General features: G+C 38.9%; 1 protein-coding gene across 1 annotated transcript in view; it reads left to right on the top strand.

The window, feature by feature from the left end:
• The window catches only part of LOC122799706 (rho GTPase-activating protein 24-like), a 1,273,531-nt gene that overhangs the window by 248,438 nt on the left and 1,000,237 nt on the right, over positions 1-24,856 (top strand). The window lies entirely within an intron of this gene.

Here is a 24,856-nt window from a genome sequence, read left to right as displayed (position 1 = left end):
AGGTGAAGGAGTTGTTAAAGCTACAGGCAATATCGAGATCTGAGCCGGGTGTACTGGGGGATGGTGTGGTGGATTTACAGGGCTGAAAGATATTATTTACTGTTGCCCAGAATTTTTGAGGGTTGCTATTAAATTTCCTTTGTAGGTAGAGGGAGTAGTTTTGTTTATCTAGTGTTATTCTTTGGCTTTATTCTGAAGTTCCAGAAAGGATTACCTAGTTGCGGGTGTTCTATAATGGCTCCAGGTTTTCCAAGCTTTGTCCCTATTTTGGAGTAGGGTTCTTGTGGTTTTTTTGGAGCCAGGAGGCGTATCTTAATTCTTTTTATGGGGGCTAGTTGGTTGAGTATGTTTAGAAATGAGGATTTGAAGTATTTAACTGCGCTATCTAACGAAAGGATTTTAATGGGAGACCAGTCATGGTATTTTAAGGTCTTCAGGAAGTCATCTTTGGTGAAGTTTTTACAGGCACGGGTTTGTAGGCAGGAGGGAGAGTTGGTGTTTTTTTGCCTATGCCTAAGTATGAAGGTGGGGTTGTAGTCACTAAATGTGTTGGTCAATGTGCCCCATTGATGGACAGTATTGGGCTGATTGGTGAGGATCCAGTCTAATGTGGATTCTCTTTTTGTGGCCTTATCAATGCATGTAGGAGACTGGATGATTTGGGTGAAATTGTAGAGATTAATATGGCAGGTGGGAGTAGGAGACTGTATATGGCTCCAGTCAACATTTACATCACGTAATATGATGGTTTCCTGGGGTAGGGAGTGGGAGGCCCAGTGGAGTATGGATTCAAGGATTGGAAGGTTGTCACCTGGGGGTATATAGGTATCTATTAAGTTAAGATGTTTGTGTTGATTTAGGGAGAGTTTGTAAGTAAGGTTTTGGCATGTTTGAAGCCTTGGGTATCTATGTGCAGGAGTTGGACTTTTAAGTTGCTTCTATGAAATAGGGCTATTCCACCACCACGCTTGAGTAGCCAGTCAGACCTGAGAATATTATAGCCAGGTGGGGCTATGGAATTGTCATTGGTATGTGCTTCAGTGATGACTATGATGTCGAGTTTGTATAAAGAGATGGTGGAATTAAGTTCTTCTATTTTTGTTCATAATACTGCCGATGTTTAGGTTTAGTATTAGTAAGTCATCGGGGTTTTGTAAGCTGTTAATTGTTGTTGTTTTTGTTGGGGGTTACATGGCCTGGATTGGGGCTATAATAACAAATAATCTCAAGTACGATGTTTAAAAGTACAGGAAATAGTAGAGAGCACTAAAGTCTCACAAATCCGCAAGTCGACTTATAAGATAGGTTCAGGGAATATTATTACAGCTAACCATCATGTTTTCAAAGAAAGAGAAAGAAAGGAATCTTTATAGCTATAATCATCTGAGCACTAAGGATGTAAGCCTGGATGAGAAAGTCAACATCATCAGTAGAGCCATAAAGGCATCACAACAGATCAGCATTAATAGTCTGATAAAACCAAACCAACAGTCACTACATATATAAGCAACATGATCATATACTCATGATAGCAAGTTAATCAACATCACAACAGATCAGCGTTAATAGTCTGATAAAACCAAACCAACAGTCACTACATATATAAGCAACATGATCATATACTCATGATAGCAAGTTAATCAACATCACAACAGATCAGCATTAATAGTCTGATAAAACCAAACCAACAGTCACTACATATATAAGCAACATGATCATATACTCATGATAGCAAGTTAATCAACATCACAACAGATCAGCGTTAATAGTCTGATAAAACCAAACCAACAGTCACTACATATATAAGCAACATGATCATATACTCATGATAGCAAGTTAATCAACATCACAGCAGATCAGCGTTAATAGTCTGATAAAACCAAACCAACAGTCACTACATATATAAGCAACATGATCATATACTCATGATAGCAAGTTAATCAACATCACAACAGATCAGCGTTAATAGTCTGATAAAACCAAACCAACAGTCACTACATATATAAGCAACATGATCATATACTCATGATAGCAAGTTAATCAACATCACAACAGATCAGCGTTAATAGTCTGATAAAACCAAACCAACAGTCACTACATATATAAGCAACATGATCATATACTCATGATAGCAAGTTAATTACAGGTCATCAGATTCCTTCAGTGAGTTTAATTATTCCTAACAAAAGCATATATGAAGCTGTGCATTTGTGAAAACATTCTGTTGCCAGCAGACATTATGTACTTTAGAACTACATCAGCAGAGGAGAGAGAAAATAAAAAATAAAAAAAATGGAGTAGGAGAGGGTGTGTGTGATTAGCTACAGGAGTCCTTTTATTACTGAACAAGTTCCAGTTACTATTACTTAAGACAGATTAGTTTTGATATTTGTTTGGAACCCATAAACATGTCATATCTACTGTTGGTAATGACAAAGTTCCTTTGTCCTTTCAGTACTATTGTGAATAGCTATTTATGATACCAAGATCTTTTGTATAAGCAACAGTTTGCAATAATCAACATATTTTGATCGATAATAATCATATTGTTAAAGATAAAAAATAAAGTGTTAATCAAAATTTGTTACACTAGTGATGCCTTATCTAGACTCTTAAGTAATTAGCTTAACAAAATATACTCGATAGTATGTCAGAATGAATTAGCTACAAACTGGATTTACATGGCAATTTGCATTGCAGCGAACTAAGTAATGAATTAGGGTCTTTAATAAAAGCAGTAGAAGCAGTTAAACACTTACTTCTTCTATTTCCCCTTATATTTCCCTTTCCGGCTTTCATATCTCTAATCAGGGTAATTAATGTGGTCAGAATCATTATTACAATGCTTTTCTGTAATATCTCATACAAATAAGTAAATCAGTATCAAAAAGACATACAAGAGCTTTACATACTTTATAAAGAGCGATTTTTGTTCATTTGGGGTCTATATTGTAAAGTCGAACACTTACCTTATCAAATACCTAAATGTCAACCCATCATCATCGAACTGCATAAATACTGAACTCCCTAAACCGCACAATTCAAAAAGTCGAACTATCATACTTGTCCCACCCCACCGCCCGCTACATACTAACTACACAAACAAACTAAATAAACCACATACATACACTAACCAAAACCCTACTTCTAACCCTGCACTAAATCTTACATATACCACCAAGTATGCACTTAACCCGCACCCTAACCCTAAGGTCCATAACTATCACACACTTACCTTAAAAAGCTAAACCCAAACAAACTAAATAATCCACACACATACACTTAACAAAACCTTACACTCAATCTAACATACATTGCCATCTATGCACTTACCTTAATCCGCATTCTAACCCTAAGGTCCATAACTATCGCACACTTACCTTACGGAGTTATACCGCAGAAGGCCAATCATGACAATTCGATGTTTCTGCTTTTGCTCTTCTGGACGATCAATGTTTTCGCAGTTCGATGATGACGGGTCGACGTTTAGATATTCGATAAAGTAAGCGTTCGACTTTCCAATATAGACTCGTTCATTTAAGGGTAATGAGTTGCTAGATCATTGTTTCAACATTCTGTTCAGATGACTCAGAACGAGGTTAAAGTTCATGATGTGCTTCCTGTAGGCTCCGTGACTGCGCAAATTTGCGAAGAGCTTCTTCTTGATTCAAGATAGCTCATGAATGACTTCTTCGAGTTCTCAAGATGAGAGCAGTAAACTAAAAACTAATTTAAGCGTGAAAAGGTTATGCTAGTCACATACACAAACAAGAAAAGGCTTGTGCCTGTTACTGCAATAGGAAACACAGCAATCCTAATAAAAAACATATTTCAAAAAAAAAACAATATATATATATATATATATATATATATATATATATATATATATATATATATGTATAAGAAAGCAGTCAAGTGAATAGACATCTAAGCCCGGGCAAAACAAGAGTCAGCATCACAAACACCACAATAAAACCTCAAATGCCACCCTCTCGACATATCCATCAAAAGTCACCGGCCATAAAGGCAGCATGTCAGTTTCCTGCAACAGAAATATACACAAGAAAATGGCTTAATGCTTCAATAGAAGAACGATCGTAATCAGCAACTCAAGAACTGCATCCTGGAAGCCACAGTCCTTGTCTGGCACACATTTCCACAGCATCTACAGACAATCTGATACCCCCACCTAAATATATACATAAGAAATATTGTGGCATAAGGTTTCATAAGGGTGTATACATTCAGAGTTGATTATTAGTAAGCTGCATTTTCTCCCATATCAATATTTTTCAATATTAAAATCTTACTCACTCAATAAAAACACACAAAAAAATAGGAAATAACCAAATGAATTAGAGAGTTCCTTCATACCACCAATGAAAGTAATAAAACAAGTCACTTGTTTTTCATCTTGGTTTTTTTTTTATCAGATAATTTCCAGGAATTATTTTCTGCAGCTTTTTTCAGTGAAGCACTAGCCCATTCCATATCTTCCACTTTATCTATTATTTTTTTATATCTAATATATGTCAAAGCAGATTCTAGGTCATCAAAAGTCTTAGTTTCAGTCTAGCAGGAAACAGAAGATGAGACTTTATTTGTTTCTTTTTAAGTTCTCAGGAATATCATTCGCTAGATGGATATGATGGATATTCTGCCTTTCAATACTATGGAATGCAGCAAAGGAGGGTGAGGTATAGGATGGTTCCTCAGTGGCGCGATTTGTTGTGGAGGGCTTCTTTAGATAAGTTGCCTGTGCAGGCCTCACTGCTGTTTCGGACATATGAAGAAAACCTATGTCCACGACAGAGATGTCTGTACGAAGAAACCTCATCTCATGTCTTTTTGACATGCCCTTGGGCAGTAGCTTTCTGGACACTAATCCACAGGAAATTTTTGGTTCCTTTTCTTTTTCCAGTTACCACGGGGAAGATTTTGTTTGGGGATTATGGTAGAATGTGGGATGTCACTCTTGCTAGGACTGAATTTTTTTTGGTCTCTTCTATGTATGTTTTGTGGCAGGCAAGATGTTACGAGAATAGGGTAAATGGATGTTTTCCTCTTACAGCAATGTACAGAAAGTTAGAACACTGGCTAGGTAGTCATGATTTCGCAGATATGTTTGTTGTTTAAAAAATGTTTTGGATAGGTCTGGAGTTCCAGGCCTACTTCTTGTTCTTGCATTTGTGTAATTGTTTAATGTAATTCTACCTTTTATAAGTATATTGTTTAATTTCTGTTTACTGTATTTGTGATTAAATGTATGATTTTTGAGTTAATAAAATGGATTACACTCTCTAATCCGAGGCAAAAATAATTTCCTTTTCGAAATAACAGCAGGTGAGTTGTCATTGTCAAAACGAATGATGCTGTTAGTGATACTGATGGGTGACTTGGACTGTGCAGTTGTAAGCACTAAATCCTTGTCCTGAGTGGAAAGGAATCTTACGATTACAGATTTAGCAGCGGGTATTACTTGAAGAAGGAGATAACGATTTGTGCATAAGAGAGGGCCTCAGTTAGATCGAATACTTAGGCAGCAAGTAGTTACAAATTAACCATGCTGTTACCTTCAATATTTGAGGAAGTCCCCAACTTCTTATAGCATTCCTACATGACTTGTTTTCTAAGTCATCGACTTTAAGCTGAAGTAAAGAGTTCTGTTTTAATAAAAATTCAGTATTATTCTCTGCTTCAGACAGCCTTCCATCAGTGTCATTTAGTGCCTGTTCATTTCCAGTAAACCGAGATTTCTGTTGTTGTAAGTCTCCATGTATCAACTCCATCGGCTTTAAGCACTTCTCCTTAAAATCATCTAATTTTGTATCCATTCTGTCTATTTTCAAAGTCAGTGCCTGAATATTTGATAGAAGAGATTGTAGTTCCTTCTTAAGTGCAGAATCCTGAGAATTTGCCTTGGAGAAGCTCATCAAAAACTAGTCATCATTCTTTTTGACAGGAAAATCTCAAAATTTGTAAGAAATATTTTAATACAATCCTTTAAGATACTTAAAAGTATCATATACTGTATAAAAATGATTAGGATTGTTTAAAATTAATAAATCCTGACATAAATTTTCTTTCATTTATTGTTATGGCAGTAACTCAGGCTGAAGAAGGCAGTGAGCTGGTGAGGAGCACTGAAGCATTTTGTGTATATAAATGCAGTGCCACGCTAACACATACTGTTCAGAGAGCTATTCATCTGTAAAGTTCATTCAGTTATTTCCTGGCTTAGACTAGTGTGAATCCAACCCGCTCACCCTCCATCATTTCTCGTTTATTGCATGCTGTTGCCAGAAGATTGCAGGATATAGAGTTAGTTATACTCATCTTTCTGTGTATCCATCTAGCCATGAAGTACGGCATTTTAGTTATAGTTTTCAAACTAGTTAAGGTGACATGTTTTTCTATCATGGCAAATTGGTGAGTACATCTAAGACACTTATAGCCTTAACAAAATGATTACTGATTCTAGATGCAGCCCTGGACAACAATACTTCATTTAGGTACAACCTTCCTTGGAAGATTATCAGGTAAGTGTACAAGAGCAAGCAGCCAACCACAGATAATCAGTTTCATCTGTAAGACAATGCGAAAGATGGACGTCCAGATAATATGGTACAGAAATACCAATAACAACATTTAAACATATTTTGATAGGCTGTTTATCAAATGTGCACTAATAAAAATCACAATCAATGAAAAATCTAAACTGATACTCTTGGCAGAGGCAGTTATAGAAAGCAATAAATTACAGTATTGTTACTGAAAGAGAATCGAGACGCAGAAACAAATAAAACATTGTGCTGTTCGGGTGAATTCTCGTGAGGTTAAAGACTTTATTGTGGCAGAGCAAATTTTAGCTATAAAATGATATAATGTCACTATATCAGCTGTCATTAGGCAAATTAGAGGTATAAAAAATTATAAAATAATATTAACCTTCCCCTTGCACTGATGGACAGGCAATAGGTTCATAGGTGTTTACTAGGCTAACGACCACAAGGGCCTTTTTAAGCCCAGCCATGCATCCCAAATCTCTGATAAGTTCTGATACCCCTGATAAGTGTAAGCATGGCCTTGGGAGATTAACTATTTACAGGTTACCTGTGTCCATTAGAGACATAGGTGCCAAACCAGAGCTGAATCTCCAGTTTCCCATCCAGTTGTCCAAGTTGTACCTAAATTGGATTAGGGAGTAACTCTGCTTTACATTGATGGGGAGTCTGTTCCATAGGCTGAATAGTTTCTGGGATGCATACCTATCTCTCCAGCAGGTCCTATTTATATCACAAGCAAGGTTTAAGTCTTTAGAACGGGTAATTCTGGTACTGTTTGTTTTTTGGATATGCAGGAGGTCCATCAGAGTGGGGTCTGACAATGCCCTGTATGCTAGGCATAGATCTCCTCTCAAAAGCCTGTAGGAGACAGAATACAGGGATAGGGCTTTGAGGCAGTCTACATAGGATATATCACCAAGAAACAAAGTCAACCAAAGCACTCAGGAATCCAGTATACAAATGCAACTCCACGAAGTAGGACAGGCAACACAATTTATTTTTAATGCTTCCAAAACACTGCATTTTTGTCCACATACATACAGGACTTCATCAAAAACATTTTCAAAAGTGAATTCCCCTCCATATATACTCCTCCCCAAACTGCCTTAATGACATAATTAATCTAATAAAGTTTATAAAGTGAATAAGCAACCGAAATTAATTAATCTAAAATCTAAATAAAATTCACCCTTATACATGCAAGCTATCAATTACTAAATATATTTTAAAACCTTTAAAACATGAAAATATGTAAAACTCTAAAACAATATTCTTCTTCTTTCGGCTTTTCCCGGTTAGGGGTCGCCACAGTGGATCACCTGTCCACTCATGATTGGCAGTGAAGTCATACAGTGTCGAGTTGCCAGCACGGCGCCCAACCTTCCACAGAAGTCACACATACACACGCACTCACACCTAGGGCCAATTTAGAGTGTCCAATCCATCTACTGCATGTCTTTGGGATGTGGGAGGAAACCGGAGCACCCGGAGGAAACCCACGCAGCCACAGGGAGGACATGCAGACTCCGCACAGAAGGCACCCCAGCCGAGGATCAAATCAGAGAACCTCTTGCTGTGAGGCGACAATACTAACCACTGCACCACCGTGGCCGCCCAAAACTCTAAAACAATATAAAAATCCTTTATGTGTACATTATAAAAAGGCAATTACAATAAATTAGAAATACTATGAAATAGTTAAAAATAGTGTTCAAAACCAAACAAGACTGCCACCTCATTTTCTAAAAATAACTTTAATACACTTTAATAAAACCAGTTAAAGCTTAGCAGATCTGAGTTTGAGAAGAGGAAGCCTTCATAATTAAAAAGCTATGCAAAGAAAAATTTTAGAAATATGGTCATTCAGCCCTTCTGGTCCAGTTGCATTAGTTCTTAATTGCCATTCACCTTCTTTGCACTCAAGCCTAGTTTTTGTGAGCCTGGAACATCAAAGAATGGAACTGAGGGCAACGTGCATGTTAAGTGTCCCTCTCACGCCCTTGTAAGCATATGTTACGGTATGGTATTGCATTATTATTATTATTATTATTATTATTATTATTATTGTTATTATTATTATTATTATTATTATTATTATTTATTATAATTATTATTATTGTTTATTATTATTATTGTTGTTGTTTATTATTATTATTATTATTATTTATTATAATTATTATTATTATTGTTTATTATAATTATTATTATTGTTTATTATTATTGTTGTTTTATTATTATTATTATTATTATTATTTATAATTATTATTATTATTGTTTATTATTATTATTGTTGTTTATTATTATTATTATTATTATTATTTATTATAATTATTATTATTATTGTTTATTATTATTATTGTTGTTGTTTATTATTATTATTATTATTATTATTATTATTATTATTATTATTATTATTGGTATTATTATTGTTTATTATTATTTTTTATTATAATAATTATTATTATTGTTGTTATTGTTATTACTATTATTATTGTTTATTATTATTATTACTATTATTATTATTATTATTGTTGTTGTTATTACTATTATTATTGTTTATTATTATTATTATTATTATTGTTTATTATTATTATTATTATTATTATTATTATTATTTTCTTATAATTGTTTTACAGGCTCAGCATCAGAAACAAACATCTTAACTAAACCAATACATTTGGATGACGTCAGCAGCAGAATGGGTGTTGCTACCGCAGCTGCTGATGTTGATGGTGATCACACGGTTATATTTATGTGGCAGCCTGAGGGAAGTGGCAGGCAGTCCCCAAGTTTAACAGCAGGTTCTTTCACCACACAACATGGTAGTAACTCTGTAGAAAGTGACAGTGCATCACAAAGTCATGCACAACTTGACATACCATTCACAGTTGTATGAGGAACACCCCTGCACCTCTATAAGAGGAGCACCCCTGCACCTCTACAGGAGGAGCACCCCTGCACCTCTACAGGAGGAGCACCCCTGCACCTCTACAGGAGGAGCACCCCTGCACCTCTAAAGAAGGAACACCCCTGCACCATTACAGGAGGAATATCCCTGCACCTCTACAGGAGGAGCACCCCTGCACCTCTACAGGAGAAGCACCCTAGCACCTCTACAGGAGGAGCACCCCTGCACCTCTAAAGAAGGAACACCCCTCCACCTTTACAGGAGGAACATCCCTGCACCTCTACAGGAGGAGCACCCCTGCACCTCTACAGAAGGAACATCCCTGAACCTCTACAGGAGGAGCACCACTACACCTCTATAGGAGGAACACCCCTGCACGTCTACAGGAGGAGCACCCATGCACCTCTACAGGAGAAGCACCCTAGCACCTCTACAGGAGGAGCACCCTAGCACCTCTAAAGAAGGAACACCCCTGCACCTTTACAGGAGGAACACCCCTGCACCTCTACAGGAGGAGCACCCCTGCACCTCTACAGGAGGAGCACCCTAGCACCTCTACAAGAGGAGTACCCCTGCACCTCTACCGGAGAAGCACCCTAGCACCTCTAAAGAAGGAACACCCCTGCACCTTTACAGGAGGAACACCCCTGCACCTCTACAGGAGGAGCACCCCTACACCTCTACAGGAGAAGCACCCTAGCACCTCTACAGGAGGAGCACCCCCACACCTCTACAGGAGAAGCATCCTAGCACCTCTAAAGAAGGAACACCCCTGCACCTTTACAGGAGGAACACCCCTGCACCTCTACAGGAGGAGCACCCCTGCACCTCTATAGGAGAAGCACCCTAGCACCTCTACAGGAGGAGCACCCCTGCATCTCTAAAGAAGGAACATCTCTGCACCTTTACAGGAGGAACATCCCTGCACCTCTACAGGAGGAGCACCCATGCACCTCTAAAGAAGGAACACTCCTGTACCTTTACAGGAGGAACACACCTGCACCTCTACAGGAGGAGCACTCCTGCACCTCTATAGGAGGAACACCCCTGCACCTCTACAGGAGGAGCACCCCTACACCTCTACAGGAGGAGCACCCCTTCACCTCTACAGGAGGAGCACCCCTGCGCCTCTACAGGAGGAGCATCCATGCACCTCTACAGGAGAAGCACCCTAGCACCTCTACAGGAGGAGCACTCCTGCATCTCTATAGGAGGAACACCCCTGCATCTCTACAAGAGGAACACCCCTGCACCCCTACAGTAGAAGCACCCATGCACTTCAATACCAGTATCTCCAAAGCCAAACAAATGCTTTGAGGGTGATGGCAGGCATTCAGAGGCAACATTGTCCACAGTGACACCTTTATAAAAGGGAGCCAAGAGCAGAAATGTCTTTCAGCTTCTTCGGGAAATACACAAAGCATTGGCTGCCCAACAGGAAATGTGCTGTGACATTGTTAAGACTCATGGCACTGCAGCAGGGTCAGCTGGAAATGGTCAGAGTCCTGCGGGGTATGTGTGATGATTTTCAGCAGAAATAATGCCATGGTCACATTGATGCTTAGTATGGTGGCACACCAAGCATCACTGGCCACCTCCACCTGTGCACTAGGTAGGACATACCAGAGTCAAGCTGGAGAGACATCTTGCAAGGGACAGTAGATGGGTGACTGTAAGGACACATGGGGGGAAATAATATTATACTACCAGTGTTTCTCTAGACAGTAATGTCAATAGTCAAAGTGAGCAATCACAACAAATTTCATACAAGCCATGTTACCGTTCGTCTTCACCTAACAGAACCTCACATTCAAGGTCATGATCATGCTCACACAGCAGCTAAAACATCAGTAGTAATGAACAAACATTTTCAGGATAAATATATCATAAGCAAATGATACATTAAAGTGAGTAACCTGCCATGTAAGCTTACATCGTTGCCTCTATTCCCAGGATAAAAACAATCACAAGGCCTTCTTCAGCTATGTCACGAGCCTTACAGGCAAGACTCAGCAGTGGGAAGAACTGCTGGTAAACTGTATAACCTTCACTGACCAGGGTGGCATAGCCAGTCTTCTGGCTGACACTAACTTCACCCCTCATTGCCTCTCACTCCTTCTAGCCACAAGGGCTTTTCCCATTACCCCCTGTGAAATCACTTCTGGCATATCCTCCTCCCTAACTGTCAAGAGGGAGCAGGTACTCATGGTGATTGCTAAGGTCATAAACACTGCTTCAGTGGGCCCGAACTATTTATTTATTTATTTGTTTGTTTATTTATTAACATTTGTTAACCGGGCTAGTCCAACTGAGCCAGGGGCCATTTTCAGTGGAGACCGGAGGAGAAAAGGTCCAGAACTAATACAAGTAATTATGATATTTACAAAATATTAAAGTAGGGTCACAGAAATATAGTAAAAGTAAAACATTTATGCACAGCAGTGCAATGCACAGGTAAAATAAGTTAACAAGTACAATTTCCAAAATTTGATAACAATAGTATATAGCATAGGCCAAATAACGACTGAAAGGTTTAGAGAATGTTACAATAAGTACAGTCTGAATACAGTTTGTTAGAGCAACTACAAGGAGGAACAAGAGTTGATAGGGAAAAGCAGATAAGATGAGGAGAGGAGATGAGTTGAAGTAGGGGTTTGACAAGGCATGACCAAGGCTTCAAGATAAGTTGTTTCTTAAAAACGGTTATTTATACTGAATGCTTCTTATGTTGAGAGGGAGTGAGTTACAAGCATTGGCTGCAGAGTATTTGTAAAGGGTCTTACCAATGGTTTTGGTGGGTTTGTATAACTGAAGGCGGTGTTTACTGGCAGTACGGAGGTGACAAGGAGGGTTATAGAAGGAGACTAAATTGGAGATGGAGGGACAGGATGAAGGTTCATGTAGGATAGAGTGTGCAATATGTAGCTGGGGTGTACATAGCAGTTTGGAGAATTCTGGCCATCGGAGTAAATTAAGGGCAAGACAGTGGTGAGATTTGTAAGGAGGGTTGGTGGCAAATCTGGAAATGTTGTTATAAGTTTGCTCTAGTTTAGTAATAAGAGATGTCTGAACACAAGTAAGGACAGGGGCAGCGTAAAGAAGGCAGGGTAAGAGTAGGGCCTGAGCGAGGGAGGGTTTGGAGGAGGGTAACAGAAAGTTTTGATTATGAAAGAGAAGTCCAGGTTTCTGGTTGGTATTTTTATACTTTGTTGAATATGAATATCAAATTTTAATACATCAACATCTCCAGTTGACTGCTAAATAGCCTAAAACATGACATATTAGGACCACTAGGGGTTCTCTAACTACAGCCTCAAAACAGTTTACATATAAGGTGAATGGAGGGGGCTGGAACACTCACCCCTTTCTATAAGGGTGGTCCATTAACAGACCCCCAGGAGCTACAGCCCTATCAGTCTGACTAGTCTAATATGCAAAGCCATGCAATGCATTATCATTGAAATGATCAACAAGGACATTGGTGACCTACAGATACTGGACCTACCCCAGACTTGCTTTGTTAAGGGAAGATCTTGTCTATTAAACCTGGTAGGCTTCTTTGAGAAGGCCACCAATGCTATTGGATGAGGGGAAAGGGTGCATACCACCTATCTCGAAGCCAAGACATTTGATACAATTCCCCACTAGGGTATTGTTGACAACCTCTCAGAACTAGGCATAAATCCCTACATAACTCACTAGATTGGTGGCTGGCTCACAGACCCAAGAAGTCAGGACTGGTGAGACCACTTCCACTAGGAAACCACTCACCAGCACAGTACTGCAGAGCGCTGTGTTGAGCCTAATGCTGTTTGACATACACTTTTCAGAAGTCAAAGCTAATTTTAAAGGCATCTGGCTCATCAAGCTTGCAGATGAATGTAATCTGGGAGTTACCATAGATTCTTCCCATGACACCAGCATCCTACATGAGTGTCTGACACAAATGAATGATTAATAGTCACAGATTAAAACTCAATGTGAAAAAAATTTATTATAATGCCCTTTGGCAAATCATCCGCCCAAGCTAATTACTCCATAGATTAAACACCTCTAAGAGTTAACCCACTAGTTAGGAATCTAGGAAAATATGTAGACAGTAATCTGGCCTTCTATCAACATGTAGCCAAGATAGTGTGAAAATCATTCTTTGTTGCCCATCTCATAAACAAGGGTATAGCATCCAGGTCTAAGGAAGTTATAGTACCACTCTGCTTTGCCATTATTAGATCCATCACTGAGTACAATGCCCCTTTGGCATGTACCTAACCAGGCACTTGTCCCAGCTGGATTGCCCTCATTCCTCTCCAGGAGAAGCCGGGGTATGAATAACCTGTCCTTCACAGATCAACTTAAGGCTACATCTCTGTACTCAGTCTCCTACAGGTTACTGACAGGCAATCTATGCCTGGCATATAAGGCATCCTCAGGCCCAGCTCTGATGGATCGCTTGCACATCCACAAAATAAACACCACCAAGAACACTAGATACAAGAACTTGAACTCTGCCTGCAATGTGAATAGAATGTGATGGAGACACTGATACGTGCCTCATAGGATCCCCGTGTTCTAGAATAAGCTCTATATCCCAGCGAAGCAGAGTTTATCCCTGATTGATCCCCAGTGTTCTAGAATAAGCTCTACAACTTAGTGAAGCAGATTTTATCCCTGATCGACCCCCAGTGTTCTAAAATAAGCTCTACATCTTAGTGAAGCAGAGTTTATCCCTGATCTTATTCATATGAAACATTGACCATTGGATGGGAAACTGCAAATTCACCCATATTCTAGTCCCTATGTCTCCAATAGACAGAGGTTGACAATAAGAAAATTAAATCCAAACTAATATAGCCCCCACCCCATATCACTCTCAGTTACTTCCTTACTAACACATTACACCATATAGGCATCCAAGGTATTCAGCGATATGACAGCTACACATAAAGACCCTGGTGGTCATTAGCCTAGTATAAACCTATGAACATATGAATAATATCCCACCTGGTGGTTCATTAGTCTAGGATAAACCTATGAACATATGAACAACACCCCACCTGGTGGTCATTAGCCTAGTATAACTCTATGAACATATGAACAACACCCCACCTGGTGGTTCATTAGCCTAGGGTAAACCTAGGAACATATGAACAACACCCCACCTGGTGGTCATTAGCCTAGTATAAACCTATGAACAACACCCCAACTGGTGGTCATTAGCCTAGTGTAACCCTATGAACATATGAACAACACCCCACCTGGGGGTCATTAGCCTAGTATAAACCCATAAAGCTACGTACATATGACTGTATACTAAACGGCTTTCACAATGTTTAAGTTTATTATTTACATCAGGAGCAGACTGTGTCTTACAAAGAACATTTTGAGAGCCATATAGCAGGGGAAATATAAAGGTCTCCAGTATCAATGAATGATCAATTCATTTTTTTTTTATGGTCAATTCATTTTGATACCATTGTTTGAATTTCTTTAGCTTTATCATGTAAGGTAGAATACATCATGCAGTTGGTATTTTGTTATTCTTTATTATTAAAGAAAACGTAAAGTATGGCGATCATAATTAGGATACGAAGTATGTCGAAATGAATTAGCTTTATAATATGAATTACAGGGATGTAAATTATATTGATTCTCCTTTGGATTCCAAATGCAGAAGAACAATGACTAAACCGTACTGAATATTTGTCATTTTATTCAATGTTGTCTTAAATCTTCATGGTGATATCCCATTTTGTGTCCCTTAGCTGCAGCTGAAATCCTTGGCTCACTGGACACGCTGCTATCATTCTTTCCTAAGAATGCCATTTAAGGCATAAACCTGTATTAGATCACCTTCCATTTTATCTAACAACATGCAAAATCAATTCCTTGCAACCTTCACCCTTATGCCAGGTGTTCAACAGATATTGAGAAAACTATATACCCTATTCTGATACTATAAAATTACTAGAGATAACATAACTTTATAATTAGTACAGCCTGATCTAACTTAGGCATTACCAAACCTTTCTTTTGCTGGAGTAGGGCTCCTTTTTGATTTCAGACAAGAATAAGGTAGCACTTCCTATTCACTTATATCTAATCTAAATATGCCTTTTCTAGAAGATGAGTATCCTGTAAGAATATCACATCATATTTATTAAGTTTAAAAAGTGTAAAAAGTCTACCCCTTCTTCTAATCCTTATTTCAGTCATTCACGTTGATAGATACGAGAGATATAAAAACATTAAAACATTCATACAACAGTATTGCTATACCATGAAACATATTACGAAACTTAAGAAATTAGTACCTAACTTGGTCCTCAGATCAACTTTCATGATAACAAAGCAAATATGCACATAGCTATCTGTATAATTAATTTCATAAGTACACACATAAAGAAGTGCTGAACCACCTAAACTGCTTAAATAATTCAAGAAAAACCTTAAGTACTGTAAAAATAACAAAATAAAATAAATTCCAGCATAGAATTTTGAGTTTCATATTTATAGCAGGAATGATTCCTAAAACAGGTACTCTCTAACCTAATGCTAAAGGAATAATATAATCTAAAATCACTTCTACCTCTTAAATTTTCTTATTACAAAAAGGACAATATGGAACATTTGGCAGGAAGGAAATATTATGCAGAGTGTAAACTTTTATTTATATGTAGTAAACCTTTGTAATTTTGAAGAAAAGAAGATATAAAAATATGACAGGTAAGTAAGGTCAAAGACAACAAAATATGAAAGGTGAACATAACTCTCAAATGCCCAGATTTTCCCAGAATGTCCATAGGGTCATAGGTTCATAGGTGTGTACTAGGCTAATGGCCCTGGAGCCTTTACAAGCCTAGCCCATAGGATTACCCTGGCATTGTGCCTCCTGACCTTAGTTCCTAGTGCATCTGTCGAGTAGAGCCACTGGAGTGAGCCCCATGGTGAATTTTCTATTTCTCATCCACTCATCAAGATTTCTCTTGAAGAGGGCCAGTGAGGTGCTCTGCTTGACATGTATGGGAAGTCTATTCCATAGCATGGGTAGTCTCTGGATTATGAACCTGCCCCTTCAGCATGTTCTGTTGAATATGGTAATGAGATTGAGGTCTCTGGGGCGTGTGGTGCGGAGGGATTTGGATTTCTTCAGATATAGCATGGACAGTCTCTGGGTTATGAACCTGTCCCGCCAGCATATTCTGTTGATTGTGGTAATGAGGTTGAGGTCTCTGCAGCGTGTGGTGCAGAGGGATTGGGATTTCCTTAGATGTAGTATTTCTAACAGAGGTGGCTCAGACATGACTTTGTAAGTCAAGCAGAGATCGCCTCTAAGTAGGTGATATGAGACAGAGAATATTTGGAGTTTTTTGAGTCTGTCAATATAGGACAAGTGTTTAAGGCCTAGGATCCTCTTTTTGAGGTACTTTTGTGGCCTCTCCAGTTGTTGCAGGTGTGAGGTACGTGCCAAATGGGGCATTGTACTCAATGATTGGCCTAATGAGGAAAGAGTAGAGGGAGACAATGACCTTTTTCTTCCTGGATGCAAAACCCTTAGTAATGAGATGGGCCACATAGAAGGATTTTCGGACAACAGTGGCAATGTGGTGGTTAAAGGAGAGGCTGATGTCAACCTGTGTTCCCAAATCTCTTATAATGCCTTCTGTGTTCAGTAGACTACCACAGACATGGTGATTCAAGGGAACCAGGTTTTTTCCAAGGGGGGATGATGACATATTTTTTGGCATTGAGCTTAAGGCCATGGTTCTGAGACCAGTCGTTGGTCTCAGTGAGGCCTTTCTGTAGGATGTCAATATCATTTGGGGAGTTAATAACAGCTCCCAAATTGCAATTGTCTGTGAACTTTGTCAGCCAGAGTCCCTTTGTGTTGGCCTGAACTTCAGAGAAGTAGATACCAAACAGGAGAGGACCCAGGACCAAACTCTGTGGGACTCAATGACTGGTCAGCAGTCTGACTTGGAGTCAGCTACTTTCACACTGTGGGTTCTATCTGTGAGCCAGTTTGGAACCCACCTAGTGATATAAGGGTTGATGCCTAACTTAGTGAGTTTTTCTATGATTCCTGAGTGGATAATGGTATCAAAGACCTTGGCCAGATCAAGGTAGGCTGTATGAACCACCTTGCCTTCATCCATAGCTCTGGTGACTGACTCAACAAAGTTGACCAAGATAAGCAGACATGATCTACCCTTCCCAAAACCAAACTGTGTGGGATCCAGAGTTTGGAGATCCCCTATAGCCTGATTTATTAGGTCCATGATGATGATGCATTCCATAGCTTTGCATATCAAACTCATCAGGCTAATGGGGCGATAGTTCCCAGGGTCTGTAGTCACTCCTCCTTTGTGGAGAGGGATGACTGTAGCAGTGTGCCATTCAGTAAGGGCAAAGCCTGAGGTGAGGCTGTGATTGAACAGGGCACACAGCTGAGGTACCAGTTTACTCTGTAGTTCATGAAGAACACAGCCAGGGATATTGTCAGGTCTCATAGAAGCTGTATTCTTGGCCTTGTACAGTGCTGTTTTAACCTGTGCAGCAGTAATACTTGATGCCTGGCAAACTACTGGTATTGTGATTGGTCCTTTGGGGGCAGTGGTAAAGCTGGCACTGAATCTGTCAGCCAGTATATTGGCAATATCTGTTGGCTTGGTATAGGGGCTACCATTGTGCAGTAACAGATCTGGGTAATGCCATAGAGATTCTTTACATAACTGTAGAAGGCCTTGTGGTTGTCTTTACTATCTGCTGCAATTCTGTTTTCATAGCTAGCTTTAGAGGATTTGATGAGGGATCTCAACTTTTTGTTGAGGCTGATAAGGGAGTTTTTCCAGTCTTGGGACTTCACCTTATTCCGCATCAGTTTCCTCCTTCTGTTGTAGAGTTTGTTTATGGCAGGGGACCACCAGACTGACTTCCGTTTTTTGGAGGAGAGCATCTTGGATTTTTTGGGTATGGTGAGATCCATGCATTTGTGTATGTGTTCGTACAGTACACTGGTGTATGATTTGGTGGTCATGCAACTATTCTCCATTTGCATGGGTGCCGTGAAGTTAGCAACGTCTGTTTTTAGGAGCCCAAAGTTAGCTTTGGAGAAGTTTTTCATGGTGGTTACCTTTGCGGGGGTGGGGGTGGGGGGGTGGATTTCCAAGGTGATTAGTTTGTGGTCAGCTCTAACCAATGAGTAGTTGAATATTAGTGTATAGGAATGATCACCCATGTTAGTAATGACCAGGTCAAGGATGTTGCTACCTCTAGTGGGGGTAAGAACAAGCTGGTCCAGGAACTGGAATTAATTAATTCCAGGAAACGTTGGGCAAGTGTATTGGTACATGAGTAGTTTTCCCAGTTAATGTAGGGGTAATTGAAGTTGCCCAGTATGAGGGTATTAGGTTGGACCCTAATATTCTCCAGGGTGCTTAGGAATGTGGAGTGTGAGCCCTGTGACAATGGATGGGGTCCTATAGCAGGCTACAACCTGAATCGCTGTCTTACCCAATGTTAGCTGCACCTGAAGTATCTCAGATGAGTTATGTTGGGCTACCAGTCTGGAGGTGTGCACATCCTTTATGAATATGGAAACACCACTGCCTTTGGAGCTTCAGTCCAAGTACTGGGACCGAAAGGTGTGGAATGAGTTATAGCCTGGTAGTGCAGGGGTGCTTTCTGCTGCCTTGAACCAGGTCTCTGCTACAGCACAAATGTTGATGTTCTCCATTTTAAGGAGTGAATTTTGAAATTTAGACTTCTAGCGTTGAACAGCATGACCCTCAGATTGCATTTGTTTGTAACTGTTATGGCGGTCATTTGGTCTTTAGAACACCGCCTAAAAAAGGCACTATAGGGGGTGGCAAGAGCCTTGACCAGTATCCAGAAGCCCAGGGGTGACAGATGCAGGCCATCTCTGGCAAAGCATCAAGGTCTGTCAATCATGTCATCCAAGGCAGACAGATACTGGATCCCCTTAGAATGACACCAGAAATGTAGCTAATTGTTGAAATCAGTCATTTTCTGCTTGTACTGTGGTATCATTCTGGATGATGGTAGAATGCTGCTCAAGGCTAGGGTCATACCTGCCTGGGCTACATAATCCGAGAGCTCCTCCATGTCTCTTTTCATGTAGACCAGGGAGGTACATCTCAGGTCATTCACACCCACATGTACAATGACAGTCATATTTATACCTGTTGTTGAGGGACCTGAGTGCGTGCGTTATGTGGTGGATCCTGGCACCTGACAGGCAGCTAACTGTTATTTTCTCCTTATTCAGCCTAGTTAGTGGGACATCAGTGTGCCTCACTATCGAGTCACCTATGACTAGTGTGTTGTTTTGCCTCATATCATTGGTCTATTTGTTAGAAAATCTGTGGTTTTCAAGCAAATCACTGGGATGATCTGAGGACTGAAGTCAGTAAATAATAACATACATTTGAGTTTCAGACTTCATATTCTTCAGAATAAATGCATGCTAAGACAAATTCTGTTATTCTATTAACTTTCCAAATTTATAAGAGCAATATTTAAGATCAGTCCCTACTTTTGGGCATTTGTCCCCCCATTATGTCAGGCTTTATCCAGATTTCTTGTGCTAAGAGATTGAGATGTATGAAGACAAACTAGCCAACCTGCTAGCAGATAGGTTCAGAGCAAACTTCACCCCCCATCCCCCAAAAGGCCCTTTTGACATCCCCAATACTTGCTCCATGCCTCACATCTCCATAGATCAAGTGTTACAGGCCCTATCCAAGGCAAAGAACACAGCTTCCATGCGACCTAATACTATCCCAGGCTGCATTCTGCACCATCTCCAGCAAGAACTAGCTTTGCCATTCAGCACCCTATTCAACCAAAGCCTAAGTACAGACTTCATTCCAGCAGAGTGGAGAATACCATTGTTATCCCCTTGCACAAAGATGGTGCCACTACTGACACCGGAAACTTTCGCTCCATTAGCTTGACAAATCTGATCTGTAAAGCCATGAAGTGTATTATTATGGATCTTATAAAGAAGGACATACACAATCACAAAGCACTTGACCCCTCCCAGTTCGGATTCATCAAGGGTAGATCTTGCCGGTTGAACCTGGTTGGCTTCTTTGAGACTGTCACTAAGGCTCCGGATGAGGGAAAGTCAGTACATACAGCTTACGTTGACTTGACCAAGGCTTTTGACACAATCCCCCACTCAGGCATCATTGAAAAGCTCACAGAACTTGGTGTAATACCTATCTCAACAGGTGTGTGGCCAACTGGCTCACCGACAGGTCACTCAAGGTCAAAATAGGCCAGGGATCTGTCCTAGGATACCTACTGTTTGGCATCTACTTCTCAGAGGTCCAGGCAAAGACAAAAGGCCTGTGGCTGACCAAGTTTGCAGATGACTGTAAGTTGGATGCTGTCATTGACTCCCCAGATGATGTTAACATACTGCAAGAGGGTCTCATAGCAACTAATGACCGGTGTCAAAGTCATGGCCTCAAACTAACCACAAAAAATGTATCATCATTACATTCAGCAGAAACATGGCCCCTACTGATTACCTCATCAACGACAAGCCCCCTCAACACACAACCTGTGGTGAGAGACCTGGGTACTCAGGTTGATAACAATCTCACATTTAACCATCATGTAGCAGCAGTGGTCAGTAAAGCTTTTTACTTGGTTCATCTCATAAGGAAAGAGAATTACCATACTCTGGAACAGGCTACTCATCTATGTCAAGCAAAGTTCTTCATTAGCACTCTTCAAGAAAAATCTTGATGAGTGTGTGGGAAATAGGAAATACACCCCGGGGATCACTTCTGTGTCTCTGCTCGACAGAGGCACAGGAAAATAACTTTCTTGGGTGGCGTAAGCCAGGGAACCTTGTTGGCAAGGCTTACGTAGGCCCTTGGGCCAATAGCCTAGTACCTACCTATGAACCTATGAACTAAGCTAACAACAGGTTTCATTAATAGGGGGTATAGTGAACATGAAATTGATAAGGTGTACCAAAATGTACACAAAGAAAGAAAGAAAAGGTAAAGCTAAGCCCTACTACTCTGATAGAGTAGGTAGTGACAGGGTAGGTATTAGGAATAGTGCATTACCATACATTCAGATGGTTTTACCATATACAAGGGATGTGAAAAGGTTTGAAACCATCATACGACAAAAGTGGCATATGTTGTTAGTAGATGAGGATACTACCAACATAGTGGGTGGACAACCACATTTTGCATTTAGAAATAAGAAAAATCTGAAACAGCAGCTTTGCAATCCAAGGATACCTACCCTGATGGATAGCACAGTGAATGGTACCCATAGGTGTGGAAAATGTACACAGTGCATTTATATAGATGAATCAAGGTTTTTCAAGCAGCCTGAAACAGGGCATCTATGGGAGCTAAGGAATTCTGCTGATTGCAACACTAATAATGTAGTGTATGTAGCTCACTGCACAACATGTTTCCATTTCTATGTTGGCAAAATTAACCGTCACCTTAGGGAACGGATAAGGGATCACCTTTACTGCACTAGAAAAGGGCAACTGTATAGTGCTTTGGCTAAGCATACATTGGATAAGGGGGATGACCATATATTTTTATTTCAGGTTTTACATATTCAGAATGTCAGCAATAGGATGGGGGACATAGTCAATACTACTGAAAATATGGAAGTAAAATGGATTTTGCGTTTAGGAGCACACAGAGGTTTGGGTTTGAATGATAGTGTTCCATTGAAGCCAGTGCTAAAATCTAGAAGGTTAAAATAAAATAAATAGTTGTTATTATCTTAACAAGAGAAGACTACATAAACACATGCAGGGCTTTGGGTCACTATGACAGTATTTCTTGAGCTGTTTTTAGCATAGATATCATTAAAGACAAGCATTTGTTGCGATGTATGTATTAAAGCATATGTATTTACCAGGTGGGCAACATGTGCATTTATTAAGCAGAATATATGTATTTATTAAGCTGTTGATATATATATATATATATATATATATATATATATATATATATATATATATATATATATTATATATATATTTATGTTTATATCTATGCACATAAGTAGTTACTAAATGGGGAATATGAGCATATGTATTTATTCATTGACTTTTTATGTATTTTATTTATATTTATCCACATGTCCTTGTCTTTACATTTTGTGTATGTGGTTTTAAACAGAAATTTTCTGACTTCAGCAATTAACTAAGGGCAAAATGTAACCATAGTAATTAACTGACTGCTGAGTGCTGAATTAATTTTGAGTGGTAGAATTGGTTGTTCTAGTAATGAATTAAAGTATTTAAGTCCTGTTGCTGTTTGCTGTTTGAATGAACTGTCTGATGAAGCAATGGTTAAAGCGCGGACCATTTTGTATTAAAAAAGAAGATTTTACTTTGTCGTGGTTCAGCTTCTTTATTTCAGCTACCTTCCTACTGGGCACCTGTGTTTCAACATATTTATTTAACATGTGTTTACCAGGAAAGTCTGACTTGGAACAAAGCCAATTTTCAGCGGAGGCCTGGGGAGAAATGGTCCAGACACATGTTTTGTAATGTGGGAGGAAACCATAGCACCCAGCAGAAACCCAAACAAATGCAGGGAGGACATGCAGACTCTGAATAGAAGGCACTCCAGCTAAGAATTGAACTAGAGAAACTTTTGCTGTGAGGTGTCAACACAACCACTGCACCACCATACCATCCAAGGCACATGTGTATAATATAAGATTTAGTTATGATACAGCGTTTAATAAAAGCTGGGAAATGAAATGTGGAAATGAAGCATTACAATCACCCTAAATTAAAATCTTATACTAACAGACACAATCAAAATATATATTTGCATTATAATTTACATCTAAAACTTTTACTTGTTGCATATTCATTTCCAAAGAAACTACATAAATGTGAAGATAATCTAATTAATTAAATAGGGTATTTTCATTATGTGTAGTTCTGGGAATGTTTGCGATTTAAGAAATTATTGTTGTATGAAATAATTCAAATTTAATGGAAAGTATTCATGGGTTGATGTCAAAACATTTCTCCATGTGACTTGCATAATGCACCAGAATTCTGTTTATAGGAATGATACCAACACATACAACAGTCATATGAATGATTTCATATGCATGCTCTGTTGTCATTTTGTGCAACAAAAATATAATACCGAAATAAATTAAATGTGATAAAGTAACAATCTGTAAAATGTATTCCTTGGTCAAATTATCATGCATCAAATGGTTATTCTTACTAAAGAACAGACGTTCAGTCAAGCACTTTACAATGCAGATTTCACTAATGGATATTTCAGAAAAATAGAAAACATTGTGATCTGAGTAAGTTATTATAAATATACATGCAGAGAAAGTTTATATATATATATATATATATATATATATACACACACACACACACACACACACACACACACACACACACACACACATATATATATATATATATATATATATATATATATAGTATCGTGTATTGTACATATGTAATTAAGGACTTATCCTGGGATTCATTAATGCCTACACTAAGTGTACACCGTTCTGAGTGAACAGACAGCACAAGCGTAACTCACACCTCCATCTTTCTCCTAATTTTAGTTTTCCTACTGATTTTCTTGCAGTTTTAAATACTGAGGGAGATTCATAAAAGTTACCACAAAGTGTAGACCACACGTACACTTAGTGTAACCTTTCTGAGTGATTAGAAAGCACAAAAAGTGTGGTAGTCGTGTTCTTGAATACAGATCTCGTGTACACTTACTGTAGATGTTATTGAAACTGGCTCTTATTCATAGATATATTGTTAGTATAGTTTAACTGTACGTCATATACTTTGTATCTGTTTATCTTTCTTAAATTTAAGAGAAATATTTCTAATCTTTTATTAACTATATATCTGAAAGTCAATAAACTCTGGGTCAGATATGTTCCTACTAATGTGTTATTTAATTTGTACTGCATTTTAAACAATATGACCTAACCATGGTGAAAGATCACATTATTTATTTTTAGAATTAGTCCTGCAAAATGTGTGATAATTCACTCAATAAATCAAAGATGGTTTGCCAGTGTCACATTGCAATGTCACATCATTTGAAGTGGTTCTTGAAAGAGGAAGATATTCAAAATAGCACCTTTCAGAACCATAAAATGTTAACCTTGTGGGAAGAGATGTTTAATGTTTTATTTACTGTACAAAAAGGATTCTATTTTTTACAACCTAAATAGTTGTCAAACCCTACAATGCAGATGTGATGCTCAATACAGTATATAGGAACATGGGTTATATCAGTAATAGCTTATCTGTCTTACATCTTAGAAGAAAGGTATAACAAAGCATTTTGCAATTGCTGAA

The sequence above is a fragment of the Protopterus annectens genome, chromosome 4.part0 (assembly GCF_019279795.1).
Source record: "Protopterus annectens isolate FY-2018-M chromosome 4.part0, PAN1.0, whole genome shotgun sequence".
NCBI lineage: Eukaryota > Metazoa > Chordata > Ceratodontiformes > Protopteridae > Protopterus > Protopterus annectens.
Note: the sequence above shows the minus strand (reverse complement) of the source record. Positions and strands in the feature narration are given on the sequence as shown.